Here is a 15,260-nt window from a genome sequence, read left to right as displayed (position 1 = left end):
AAGCAAGCGGTAGATGTGAGTGTACATCCATTAAGCGCCATTTTATAGGCAGCAACCTTATACCCACCTTATAGACTGACTTTGTGAATGAGGCCTACTAGCGATAAGTCTAGCTTATTCTGATACATATATAATAATTAATCTTATAATATCATAATTGTATAAGGGTGTATTTTAAAGCATTTCAAAATACTAGTATCTTAATGTGTATTTAAAATTTTCGAAAATTAAGGCTATTTAATTTAAAATTTTAAACACCAAAAAAAAAACTTTGATTTAATAATTATCAAAATCAAACAATTAATTTGAACTATTAAATCTTTAAGGCTTATCATAAAATCATAACTGATATTATCCCCTAGATTTTTGTATTTTTTTAAATATATGGAAAGGATAATACAAGATCTTCAATTATCTAGTTTAAACAATTAAATTGATAATCACAAAGATAGCAATATCCAAATCCCTAAAATCTTGGGATCTTATCTTGGGGGGCAAGGGATTTTCGAAATCCCTAGGGTTTCTTAACCCTAATTTCGAAATTTGGAGGCTAGGCAAAAAGGTTTTAAGAACCCTATCAAAAAATCGCCAACTAGGGTTTTGCAACCCTAATTTGCGAAAATCACCAAGCCTTAGGGTTTACTTGCCTTAAACCCTAATTTGCCAAATTCATAATATGTATCAAATCCAATTGAAAACAAAAAACCAATAGCTCTGATACCATTGTTAGGTTTAATACAAACAATCCTATGTGTGCATGCAACCCTAGTTGGATCTATGTTTTCACTATAAGACATACAACTTTATGAACACAAAATAAACCCTAGCATGCTTCAATGATTTTCGAAAATTACATAGAAGTGTAGTAGACATACCTTTGTTGTTATATAGCAATAACAACTAGTTTCCTTGATCTCTTGAACTCTCTTGAACTCTTGAAAGCAAGCACCACAATTGTACTGCCTCTAATGGCTCACAAACACCTTGAAGCAAGAAGGCAACTAAGAGAGAGAAGGGAATGATGCTAATTTTGGCCCTAGGGTTTCCTTGGAATCAAGTGGCCTGAAATTGAAGCATAGGGCATGTATTTATACTATAGGGTGCTAGGGTTTTAGTCTAAACCCTAATGGACAGCTTAGCCACCAAGCAGCCCAAGGAATCTTATGAAATAAGGCCTTGGACGAAAAATATGATGATCCTTCATCATAATTTCGTCCCCCCCTTAGTCCATTAGGTTTCCTAGCCCAAAACTCAACTATCACACATTTGACAGTTTATACCCCTTTATTTAATTAATCTCTTTTAGTCACCAAATTAATTCCTAATTAATTTATGACTAATACTAATTAAATAAATATGATTTCTCCTTTAATATATTATTCTTATAATATATAAATAAATCATAATATCTCCTCTCTCATATCAAATATCAAATTACTTTGTCAAGTTGCTTTGGTGAAAGCAACCCAAAAGGACCATGCACACTCGGGTCAAGTACATACCAAATATGGTTACTAACTTAGACACTAATCCAACACAAACTTCCTCTTTTTGCCAACCTCGGTCTTGTTAGCGGCTCTTCCCTTGATCATATCGTTGGCAGCCCAGATAGCTGCCTCCAAGGTAGGTGCCTGACGCACTGGCACCGCGTACTCCCATGGAAGTCCTTTTGCATACTTGTCAACTTTTGTTAGCTCATCCGGAACAAGACGTAAGGCGAACTCCATCTTCTCTGTGAAGTTGTTGGTGTATTCATCAACATACATGCTTCCTTTCTTCAAGGTAAGTAATTGGTTTTCTAGCTCGAGCAGATTTTGGGCTGAGCAGTACCTACGTTTGAATTGCACCAGAAATTCTGCCCATGTCAGTTGCAGGGGCTGGTTGGCGCTCAGAGTCTTCCCCAAGGTGTTCCACCAACGTACAACGCCTCCTCGAAACTGACGCACTGCAAATGTGGTCTGTAGCTTCCCTCTGCAACCGCAGGTTATGAAAGCTAACTCCATCTGCCGAGATCTAATCCATGACCTCGATTGGATCCTCCTTTCCAGTGAAAGTCGATGGCTTGCAAGTCAGAAAATCCTTGTACTTGCATCCATTCCTCTCGACTTCGTCATCTTGGTTGTTTTGTCGAACTATTGGTGGGTTGACTTGACCAACAGTCCCACTGTAGTTCTCCTCCTCAGTCTGCCCTTCATTCAACTCGGGACGATCGATCTAAATAGTTGCTTCCTCTTGATTTTGTTGCAGCAAACGTCTAGTTTCCTCCATTTGACGATCCAACATCGCTTGGATCATCGCTTGCACTCCGGCCATTGTTATTGGCTCAGCAGCGGCTTCCACAACCGGTATTTGCTCAATCACTGGGGGTTGGTTTCTGTTCCCATTTGCATTCACGTTTCCGCTACGGGTTCTTGCCATCTTGATCTTTACACCGAATAAGGTGAATCTAGATCTTTACTTAGGATTGACGGTTAAATCATCCTTATCAGTTCAAAACGTTTACATGCTAGTTCTAATATCGTAGACGTACGTTTAGAATCCTAAACACATAAGGTTTCCAGATCCGGTCGGCAACAGACCATAGATCCGAACAATTAACAACATATCATGCACAAAGCATTTAGCACATAAAAGCATTTTAGGCACAACTCCTAAAATAAGCTAGTGCTCACACCTCACAATCATCGCTTAGCATTCTAAGTTTAAGTCTAGAAATAAATCCATATTCCTAGTTCGCTTAAACTAATGCTCTGATACCAACTATGACATCCCCAAAATCACGGCCAGAAAAGACCGGTTTGTTTATGCTTTGTTTAAAAATCAGAGTACTTCATTTCATAAAAATTTTGTGGAATTTGTTCCCAGAAAAACATGGTAAATACGTTATTAAAACATTTTCGAGGAAACGTATTTTTTTCATTTTAAAACGTTTGGGATGTCATCGTTAATACAGGAACATAAGCATAAACAGAACTTACAATTATTTACACTAGTGATCTACATCTCTTTAAATCTCTCAGTGTAATGTCACTTCATATCGTCACCTGTGATATAAATAAACTGAGTGGGTCAGGTTGGGAAACCTGGTGAGTACATAGGGTTTTCAACCCACAATAATATAATTATTATGTTCGATCATCAAACAATTAACCCAATTACCCATCCCCATTATCTTCTTTATTCTTAAGGATCTACCCTAAGAATCAGCTATTTCTCATTCATTCATTCCTAAGGATCATCCTAAGGAAACAACATTAAGTCCATTGTTGCCAATGACACATCGGTTAAGCGCAACTGCTAATCTTGTCACTTAGGCGCAGCTGCCAGAATTGTGACATTTTCTATGAGGTGCTTCTGCCGGTATTGAACTTTAAACGCTACTGTCATGGTCATAAGGCTCCCCATTAGGCGTAGCTGCCGATACTGTCCTTAGAGCACAGCTGCTAGGATGTTTACCGTTGATCTAAAACATCTACGGGTTGTGGCGCAGCTGCCAGTGCTCATCTATAGGGTACTAGGTCCACTGCTGCCAATGTATACCTATAGGGCACTAGGTCCATGCTACTAATGTTCCTCTATTTCAGCTTTTATCCTTCATCATTCATCTACCCATGTTTTATCCAACATATTTTGTAGATATAAAATACTTTACACAGTTTACATCATTTAAAACATGTATAAAAATCTTTCACCAGCATAGACAACAAGTATTCAGACAATATGCACACATAGCACGTAATTTATAATAAAATACTTCATATCTATGTGTAAGATGAAAGGGACCATGCACTCACCTGAAAGGTGGTGACTCAGCACTCGGACAACGCTTCGATACTCTCAAAACAATTTCCTTCGATAAAACCTAGTATCAATACCACTAGGGTTTAGTCTAACGATAACCGCGACAAACTAATAGTCTGACTATTATTATTATTATTATTATTATTATTATATAAGCGTTAAATAACACTCAATATAACTCATAATAATAGCCCAAATACTCATTATAAGTTCCTAATAATGTTACTATATTAAAACATAAGCTATACTAAAGATAGGGTAGGCATAGCTCACTTACAGCGGGTTTTTCTCGAAAACCGGGCTTTGTTGGAGCAGCGTTCCCGAGCTGAAAGGCTCTTTTCTTGGGACTCTGGGAGCCTCGAGGCTTCCTTCGGGTGCTAGGGGGTTTACCTAGGCTTTTAGGGGGGGGGGGGGTTAGGGGGCTAGAGAGAGAGTCTAGAGAGAGAAAGAATAGTTTAGGAAGGTGTGAAGAATGAGGGAACCCGACACCTCTATTTATAGGGGTTCTGACTGGTCTACTCGCTGAGTAGGGGGACCTACTCGCCGAGTTGGTCCATGTGGTGGCCTTCTGGTGGTGCCACGTGTCCAATTCTAGTGGTGCCACGTCACCCCCTATCGCGTATCAACCTTCAAACTTAGAAAAATCATAACTTTGGCATACGAGCTCCGTTTTCGACATTCTTTATATCCACGCATAGGTGAAATCAAGTTCTACAACTTTCATTTAGACTCTGTCGGCTAATTCTCGACCGATCTCAAATTTAACAGTAGGAGGCGTTTAGACTGTTAATTGACCGCGAAGAATTCGTAACTCCTTCATACGAACTCCGTTTTCATCCATCATTTTACCGTTGAGTTCCTATTAATGAGATCTTCAACTCTCATTTAGGTCGCGTAAGCCAAAAACCGCTCGAACTAAAATTCGAGTTTCGGGCCGTGCATTGCTAAGCCGAATCTTAGAAAAATCATAACTTCCTCATTTGAAGTCAGATTTGGGCGTTCTTTTTATCGACGCTCTTAGTTTAACATTTTCTACAACTTTTGTTTAGATTGCTAAAGCTAAATCTCACTCTATCATAAATTCACTATTTATGCTTCCCGGTGCCGTGCCAGTTTTGCCGTAAAACTTCGACGTGCCGTAACTTCTTCGTTATAACTCGGATTTCGGCGTTCTTTATATGTACGGAAAATTTGAGACATATTCCACAACTTGGTTAAGATTATTCATTCTAAATAATCTTTTGTCGAAAAGTCGTTTTCGACCCCTATTGCCTCTAATTTGACTAGCCCGGATCTGCGGGCGTTACAGTTACCTGGTAGACTTCGTTCCCATACCTTTGCGGGGAAACAAGGTTATTATCGACATGGATTGGATAAGCCCAATGGGGCAGTGATAGATTGTGCACAACAGTTGGTGAGAGTTAGGACCCCAGGAGGGGGAGAGTTAGTGATTCAGGGTGAGAGGCCACAACGAGGGCCAGCTTTATGTTCGGCAGCGGGGGCAAGGCGTTACCTTCAGTAGGGATGCATAGGATATGTCGCTTATGTCATGGACACCCGGGAGGCGGGTAAGGAGACAGTGGGCGATGTGCCCGTGGTGCTAGAGTTTGCAGACGTAGTCCCCAAGGAGTTGCCTGGGATACCTCCGGAGAGACAAGCGGAGTTCAGGATCGACCTAGTCCCTTGTGCGGCTCCGACAGTGAAGGCACCGTATCGGTTGGCTCCTCCTGAGATGCAGGAGTTGTCTACATAGCTGCAGGAGCTGTTGGACAAAGGATTCATTAGGCCGAGCAGTTCTCCCTGGGGAGCCCCGATTCTATTCGTGAAGAAGAAGGACGGGTCGCATCGGATTTGTATAGATTATCAGGAGCTAAATAAGGTAACGGTGAAGAACCGTTACCCACTCCTAAGGATCGATGATCTCTTTGACCAGCTACAGGGAGCATCTTGGTTCTACAAGATTGATTTGCACTCGGGGTATCATCAGATGAGGGTTAGAGAGGGGGATGTGCAGAAGATTGCCTTTTGGACACGTTATGGTCACTATGAGTTTGTGGTGATGCCTTTCGGACTCGCCAATGCTCCTGCCGCATTCATGGATCTCATGAACCGTGTGTGCAGACCGATGCTAGATCGGTCTGTGATAGTTTTCATTGATGACATCTTGGTTTATTCCGAGACGCGAGAGCAACATAAGGAGCACCTGCGGGAGGTTCTAGATACCTTGAGGAGGGAGAACTTGTATGCAAAGCTCCCCAAGTGTGAGTTCTGGTTGCGCGAGGTGTAGTTCCTTGGGCATCTCGTCAACCAGACCAGGATTTCGGTGGATTCGTCCAAGGTAGAGGCCGTGATAAGGTGGGAGGTTCCGAGGTCTCCATCCGAGATTCAGAGCTTCCTGGGACTGGCAGGCTACTACCGGATATTTATTCAGAACTTCTCCAAGATAGCCGTTCTGCTGACCAGGCTGACGAGGAAGGCCGTGGTCTTTAGCTGGGAGCCTGAGCAGCAAGCTGCGTTCGAGACATTGAGACAGAGATTGTGCGAGGCACCGATCTTAGCCCTGCCGGAGGGCATGGTGGATTTTGTTGTATACTGCGATGCGTCCATCTCGGGTTTGAGCACAATATTGATGCAGAGAGGACATATTATCTCTTACGCTTCGAGGCAGCTGAAGCATCATGAGGCGAACTACTCGACGCATGATTTGGAGCTGGGGGCTATTGTGTTCACCCTCAAGATTTGGCATCATTACATCTATGGGGTTCGTTATACCATTTACACGGACCACAAGAGCCTGAGGTATCTCATGGACCAACCAAATCTGAATATAAGGCAGCGTCGGTGGCTTGATGTGGTAAAGGATTATGACTGCGAAATCCTCTACCATCCGGGGAAGGCCAATGTGGTGGCCGATGCGCTTAGCCACAAGGCAGCACCGATCAGGGATATCTGTCTGAGGATGACAGTGGTGACTCCACTGTTGGAGCGGATTCGGGAGGCCTAGCAGGAGGCCATGAAGGAGGAACATCGGAAGAGCGAGCGGATTGTGGGGCAGGTTTCCTCCTTCGACTATGACAACCGAGGATTACTAACACTACACCGTAGGGTGTGGGTACCGTACCACGGAGGTGTGTGCCAGGTTCTGCTGGAGGAGGCACACAAATCTCGATTCTCCATTCATCCCAAGGCGACAAAGATGTATAGGGATCTGCGTTTGGACTATTGGTGGCCCTGCATGAAGTGGGATGTAGCATGGTACGTGGAGCGATGCTTGACCTACATGAAGGTCAAGGCCGAGCACCAGAGGCCACACGACATGATGCAGCCGTTGGATATCCCGCTGTGGAAATGGGAAGACATTGCGACGGATTTTATCACAAAGCTTCCCAGGACCGCACCAGGAGTGGATTCGATTTGGGTCATCGTCGATCGATTAACCAAGAGTGCCCATTTTATTCCAATTCAGGAGAGCATTTTAGCCGAAAAGTTGGCCGACATTTATATCAAGGAGGTGGTGGCGCGGCACGGGGTGCCAATATCGGTGATTTCAGACGGAGATGTTTGGTTCATTTCCAGGTTCTAGAAGAAGTTTCATGACGAGATGGGTACTCATCTGCATTTTAACACCGCCTTTCACCCGCAGAAGGATGGTTAGAGCGATCGGACCATCCATACTTTAGAGGATATGCTGCGAACATATGTGCTAGACTTCGGAGGTAGCTGGGATACTTACCTCCCATTGGCTGAGTTCTCGTACAACAACAGCTATCATGCGAGTATCGATCATTCTCCCTTCGAGATGTTATATGGTAGGAAGTGCAGGACCCCGATATGCTGGGGTGAGGTTGGCCAGAGGGTCATGGGGAGCACCGAAGTGGTGTTCAAGACGATAGAGAGGATTCAGTAGGTTTGGAGCAGACTTCAGACTGCTCAGAGTCAACAGAAAAGTTATGCCAACAAGCGCCGGTTAGACCTGGAGTTCTAGGTCGGGGATATGGTTCTCATGAAGGTGTTGCCTTGGAAAGGCGTCATTCGAGTCAGGAAGCGGGGCAAGTTGGGCCCTCGGTATATTGGACCTTTCAGGGTTGTAGCCCGGGTGGGAAAGGGGGCATATAGGCTGGATCTGCCTGCCGAACTCAGTCAGATCCACAAAACTTTCCACGTTTCCCAGTTGCGAAAGTGCCTGGTGGACGACTCAACAGTGGTACCCTTGGAGGACATTCAGGTTGATGACAACCTGAATTACATTGAGCGGCCAGTAGCGATCCTCGACTGGAAGTCGAAGGATCTGAGGAACAAGAGGGTTGAGCTAGTGAAGGTGCAATGGCAACATCAGAAGGGCTTGGAGTGGACTTGGAAGCCGGTGGATGAGATGATGGAGCATTACCCAGAGCTTTTCCAGGACCGAGCAGTAGACTTTGAGGACCAAGTCTAAAATAAGTGGGGGAGATTTGTAGCACCTAATTCCTGGTATGTATTTTAGCTAAGTGCTTTACATTCTTGGTCTAGGACTCGGCGAGTTTAAGGCCCAACTAGTCGAGTCGAAGTGGGATTGGTCGCGGGACTTAAGTATCGGACTCGTCGAGTCGGCGTATGGACTCGACGAGTAGGATCTGGCTGGACAAAACCCTAATCTGAGGGTTTGCACCCTATTTAATCGTCTCATTCAGCCCCCACTCGTCCCTAATGCTTCCAGAAACCTTCCATAGCAAACCCTCTGTGCCGGGTTTCCACTAATAACCCTCATGAATGATAACCAACAGAATTCCCAAAACAATAACCCATAACCAAAACCTCAATCCCGCAAAATGACAAATACCACATCGAAAACCACCCAAAAATACCAGCACAAAACAATACACCACAATAATCACAAGATAACAAGACATCAAGAAAGAATCATACCAGCAGCTGTCTCTGGAACTGCCCCGACCTCCTCTGCTACAAGCTGAAAAGCACGACCCTGAGCCCTTGGGGGCTCCGCTCCACCCTGACCTCCACCTGTGATCCTCAAAGTGGCCGGTGCTGGAGCCTGCACCGATCCTGCAGCAAGCTATGGACAATTGACCCTCAAATGTCCAACCTAATGAAAATGATAGCAAATCCTCAAATCCCGAACTGGTGCTGACTGCCGACAATCCCTCGCATAATGCCCCTCCTTTCCGCACTTGCGGCATGCACCACCGGATCTACAAACTCCGGCGTGACTCCTCCCACACTTTCCACAAGTGTGGCTGCTCAGATCCCCCACTCTAATATCAACGGTCTTGGACCGTTCGGCGCCGGCTGCGACTGCACCGGAGCCTCCCTTAGCTCATGCAACTGCAACTCAATCTCTAACTCACGCCGCCTAGCGGCCTCCTGGAACTCCAACAATATCTCGCACCTCTGCGCAGACACAAACTGCCTGATGTCCCTCTTGAGCATACTCAGATATCGGGACATCTGAGCCTGCTCCGAAGCGGACTCAGGGCAAAACATTGCCCTTTCAGTGAGCATCCTGGTGATCTCAGTTACCGACTCCGAATCTGCTTCAGCTCAAGGAACTCCTGAGCCAATCTCTCCCTCTCAACCTGTGGAACATAACGAGTGGCGAACATCTCCCTGAACTGATCCCATGAAACCGCAGCCCTCTGCGCATCTGAAAATGACCCCGTGGTCAATCTCCACCAATCCTTCGCCCCGAGCCTCAACAGGTTCAGAGCACACCTCACCCTCTGATCAGCAGGGCATGAACACGTGAAGAAACACCCCTCCACGTCTGATAACCATCTCATAGCGACGATCAGGTCCTGAACTCCATCGAAGGTGGGAGGCTTCAAATTAGCGAAGTCCCGATACTGAAAGCCCCGACCAGCTCCTCCCCCTGCCGCTGCTACAGCCGCTGTAGCCGCCGGGGCAGCCGTCTCAGTGAGAGCTGCATAGCGCTCATCAAAATACTCAACCATGGCGGTCTTGATCGACCCAAACAGCTCTGGCAACTCAGCCCGAAACAACTCAGCAATCTCATCACGCATGATCTCACGAATCCTCGCATCCAACTCGCTCGTGCTCGTCTGACCGATAACCTCGGGCGGCAACGATCTGCCCGAAACTCTCTCTCCAGCTCCCGATCCTGACCCGGATCCACTCTCATCATGCCTCGGAATCTCCATACTGAAAAACACCACACAAAATCTCAGACTCTTCCCACAAACTTGGGATCTAACTCTCTCAACCCAACCCTAGAGATCATGGTTTCCCTGATACGCGTATGGGTCCTGTGCTTTCAGTAGTACGGGCCCATACTACCTTCCACACCTATCCTTATTTGTATGAAGTACTACCACAACACCCTAGAGAAACATACATAACAATGCTCAACCCTCACCACTAGAGGAACACTGAGAATCTCCCATAAGGAACCCTAGGCTACATGCATCACAAATCAGGCAACATTATCATGAATTCCTGAAGATCCCTAGCCTAACTCTAACATGCTGTTCTATCAAAGCTCAAAAACAAGTAACATGCATGGTATTTTGGGGTTACCTACTGGCTCCGGCTAATCGTACCTCCGCGTCCTCCCTTACTCATTTTGAAAACCATTTTAAATACTCTTTTGAAAACTCTCCTCGATTTGAGACTGGAGTCACACGAATGTTCCTCCAATTCACTCAAACCAAGGCTCTGATACCAGCTTGTAACGACCGAAAAATACAACCAATTTTAAATTTTTCAAAAACCTCTCGACTCCATTAAATCTTTTACAAAAAGGTTTTCAATACAAAACATTTAACGTGTTCCCAGAATCACTATACTACGAAATAATGAGGAGCGGTACGATCACGCCTTCGCCTTGCCACAGTCTCCTGAAGAACTTGAAAAACATGAAACCACAACTGTAAGCCCGAAAGCTTAGTGAGATATCCCCAAAATACCAACCACAAATACCATACACGCATAACATGCCATAACATATCCGATCACAAAACAGCCATGCACTTCGGGTCTACTGTGTGACTGGTCCGGCGCACCGTCCTACACTCCACCTGGTCCACCCTCTGAGTCTATCCACATACATCGAGTCTGCAGTGTGATTGGTCCGCCCGCTCCCGGTCCTTCAATCCACCTGGTCCACTCTCTGAGTCTACAGTATGACTGGTCCGCCCGCACCGGGCCTTCAGTCTATCTGGTCCACTCTCCGAGCCTTCGGCAGGTCTGGTCCGCCCTTTCGGGGCCTACAGCCTATCCGGACCGCTCGCTGAGCCTTCGGGACAACCGGTCCGCCCTGGGTATCTTGGCCTACAGCACACAGTAGGACCCGCCTCAACCCAACTCCATTCCAAACAACCATGTGTACATATACATATAATCATATAGCAATTCACAGTCAACAAGCAGATCAAATAGATCACATAGCATATCATCATCCTAACCAGGATACCGACCTAACAGGTCACTAGCATAGCATCTCCTTATCTCTTAGGATACCGATCTCAATCAGGTCTCTAACATATACCACCCTAGCTCTCAGGATGCAAACATATCACAACAATAGCATAACAACTACCCGGATCTCAATCCGATAAGGGCCGGCCTTGGTGCCGTAGACCCTGTTGATATAGTGAGGATAAGTCACCTCGAAACTGCTGACTGAACAGATAACCCAAGCTGCTCCGATCACTGATACAATCTCCACCACTGGTCAATCACCAATGCACTGAACTCAAAACAATAATCAACAATTACCAAAATACCCTTGGAAACTACTAGACAACCCTTGGTCCAAGACAAGGTCAAAGTCAACCCCTGACTGACCCTACTCGCCGAGTCAACCCGATGGCTCGCCGAGTCCCCATACTCAGAACTTCCCTCAATCCGCGACCTAACTCGCCGAGTCACCCCGAGTCCAACAACTCTGAGTCCACTCGCACACAACTCACCGAGTCATCCCTTGACTCACCGATTCTCGACTCAACCAGAGAACATCGGGACTCTTCGACAAGACTCGCTGAGTCCAAGAACAGACTCGCCGAGTCTAAGCCTATCTTCAACCTACTCGCCGAGTTGTTCATACAACTCGCCGAGTTGCAGACCATCTTCATCCGACTCGCTGAGTTGTTCTTCCAACTCGTCGAGTCCCAATTCATCTTCAACCAACTCGTCGAGTACACCCATGTGACTTGCCGAGTACCACCGGTCTGAATCCATACAGAAGCACTCCAGGCCATGCAATTGATCCAAAACATAGATCTAGCTTCCTACAACCCATTCATCATATAAAGTGGCAAACTTTACGTGAATCCTACGAGATCTAGGCTTTTTGCACTTTTGGTTAGGGTTTGGGACATGAAGGCTTCACTAAACACTCCAACACAGGGACTTTCATGCTCTCTGATTCTTCTTCATCTCAGATCTGAGGTAGCAACCTCAGATCTAACCTCTAGACTCCAATATAGCCCAAGATAAGCTTCCCTCAAACCCCAAAATGAAGAAACAAGATAACAACAGCCTAAGAACGAGATATTACCTCAAAAGAACGCCCCAACTGCAAGGAAACTCGAATCCAAGCAAAGCCCCTTGCTCCACACCTTCAAACTCCTAAACTTTCTTCAACAAATACTTCTCCAAGCTCCAATCCACTCAACAATGGTGCTTCTCCGTGATTTAGGGTTTCTTGGACTCAAGGGGGTGACAAAGAGGCTGGGGAGGAAACATAATGCTCTTTATATAGGGCTCAACTCCGAGAATTAGGGTTTTCTCCACTCAGCGCCTACTCGCCGAGTCCATCTCATTGACTCGCCGAGTCGGCTACTTAACACGCGACTAAGTCGCGACACTACTTGCCGAGTCCATCCATGGACTCGCCGAGTCACTATTTCCCAATTAACACTTTTAGCCCTTCAACCCTACTCTTGCTATTTCGGGATGTTACAACTCGGCGAGTCAAGGTCATAACTTGTTCATCTGATGAAGGTGACCTCGCCGAGTATTTCATACAACCCGGCGAGTCGGATGAAGGTTCATTCAATGTTCATAAAGGAGGAGAACTCGTCGAGTCATTGCTAAACTCGGCGAGTAGATTCGTGGATAACGAGAGTTAAAAGGATAGAAAGTCGACGAGTTGACGGCCCAACTCGGCGAGTCAGGTCAACTGGAAGTTGACTTTGACTTTGATTTGCTCGGGGGTAAAATAGCCATTTTACCCCAAGAGTAGATACCAGTTTCTGACTGAGTGTTTGTGGAAATTATAGCTGGAGCATTTCCAGAGCAGCAACAGCAGACAAAGTTTTCCCGCACCGTTCACCAGTAGCTTCTAGTTCAAGGTGAGTTACCTTCTAGTAGAAGTGGGTCTAAGGCACCAATGCTAGGCCACCAGTAGGAGTTGTATATTAGATGACTGTCTTTGTGATATTCATCTAGGTTTGCTGCTACCTGATATGTTCTGAGCTAATATGATATGATATTAGATGCTAGTAGCAGTAAGGGAGATAGTCCCCAAGGTTATCGGTCGATAGGGCCAAAAAGGGGGTGGTCATACCCAGTCATACTAGATAGAATATGGTTATGTGTTACATGCTATGTGGTAGTAGTAGAGGGGAGAAATAGTCCCCAACATCCGGCCGAGAGGACCGAAGGGGGGGCTAGCATCAATGTATGCTAAGGAGTATCCGGTCAAGGGGACCGCTAGGGAGGCCAGCACCCAGATATGATGGGCAGTATCTGGTCGAGAGGACCGAAGGGGAGGCCAGCACCGAGGTATGCTAGGCAACGTTCGGTCGAGAGGACTGAAGGGGTAGGTCGGGCACCCTGATATGCCTGACAGTATGTGTATGTTATGTGATTGTATGGTATGCGGTACGATGGGGGAACTCACTAAGCTTCATGCTTATAGTTTACAGTTTTGGATTCAGGTACCTCTTCAGCGAAGGGGAAGGAGCTGGTGCGGTAGCGGCACATCATACATACACTCATTGTTTTCCGCACTATGGATATTCTGGGATTATACTCTGACATGTTACTATTTTTATGACTTGGGTTTTCAGATATGATACATTGTTTTATGAGATGATTTGATTTCACAGTATTTTCTTAAGAATATTTTTATGAGTCAGTTAATTAAATGAAAATTTGTTTTTGGACTAAAAATAAATTGGGTTGTTACATTATCATTCATAACATACATGTCTTATAACAACATACAACACATATATGTCATAGCATATAAGACCTTCCGGTGACACATCGGTACCATTCTAGGTACAGTATAGTAAGAAGACTCACCTCGTACGATATCGGATAATCTCCCGTGCTCGGATACCCAATCTAGCCTCCTCTTATCAACAGAATAACATTCCTAATCAATACTCTCTTATAATCTTGTTGAATCATAAAAGTGACCCTCTTGAACTCAGCTACCGCAACCATCTCTCTACTGCAACGGTTCAGCACCCGCAGCCAATCCATCATCCGGAGTCAGTTCTTCATCAGCAACCGCAATCAGTCTTTTGCTACTGCAGTCTACTTAACTAGATTACTTTATTTGTCTTTTATGTAATACACTCTATTATCCAGTATGCCTTGCACGATTGCTTATAGAGTTGTAGTCTAGTATAGTTCAGAGTCTCTATAAATAGAGACTTATTCTCTTGTATTGAATACCTCTCGATCACTGATAACTTGCGTATTATTCTGAATACATTTCTCCAAGTTATCTTGTTCATTTCTCTATCTTTCTATTCTTCTTACTCTCAATTGGTACTAAAGCATATCTGATTATAACCTCTCTCCGGAGCAAGTCTTTAAGACTTAATCACTAAGCTCGATCTTCCTTATTAACTTGGAGTGAATGCCTTCCTTGTTACGAATCAGCTTAAGTGTATTCTTGATATAACAATTGTTGTCATTTATATTTCTTTACTTTCCACAACTAACTCTCTAACTATCTAACTATATTATTGTTGAGCTTTTAGATCCTTTGAGATTAACTATTCCGCAATATACTTGTTCTCACTTTTGTTCAAGTGTGTCTCTAAGTTTTTCTCTCAACACTTGGTATCAGAGCCAAAGTGGTTGCTTTTTGGATATCGGAACTCTGATTTTTCAAAAAGCCTTCTATACCACTAAAGCTCATTTCTTAAAAAAAACAACAAAAACAATCTCAACTGGCACAATCGTTATCTCTGAATGTCTCCAACAGTGTTGGTGGTTCTAACCGAGCTCCAATACTGGTAGCAAATGAATATCATCACTGGTCACAAAGAATGGAGAGGTACTTGAGAAGACTGGGAAGAGATGTATGGCGATCCGTAGAAGAAGGACCACATGTTCCAGTCCTTACACCAGTCCAAACTGACGGCGCTGCAACCAGGCTAGGAGGAGGTCAACCAGCCATGAGCCGTCCCACCAAGGATGATCTTGATAAAATGGAAAATGATGTTGTTGCTTTCTATGAAATTTCCTGTGGAGTTGCTCCT

This window comes from Lactuca serriola, chromosome 8 (genome assembly GCF_051521515.1).
Source record: "Lactuca serriola cultivar US96UC23 chromosome 8, Lser_US96UC23_V15, whole genome shotgun sequence".
NCBI lineage: Eukaryota > Viridiplantae > Streptophyta > Magnoliopsida > Asterales > Asteraceae > Lactuca > Lactuca serriola.
The sequence above is the reverse complement of the archived record's forward strand: the minus strand, read 5'-3'. Positions refer to the sequence as shown.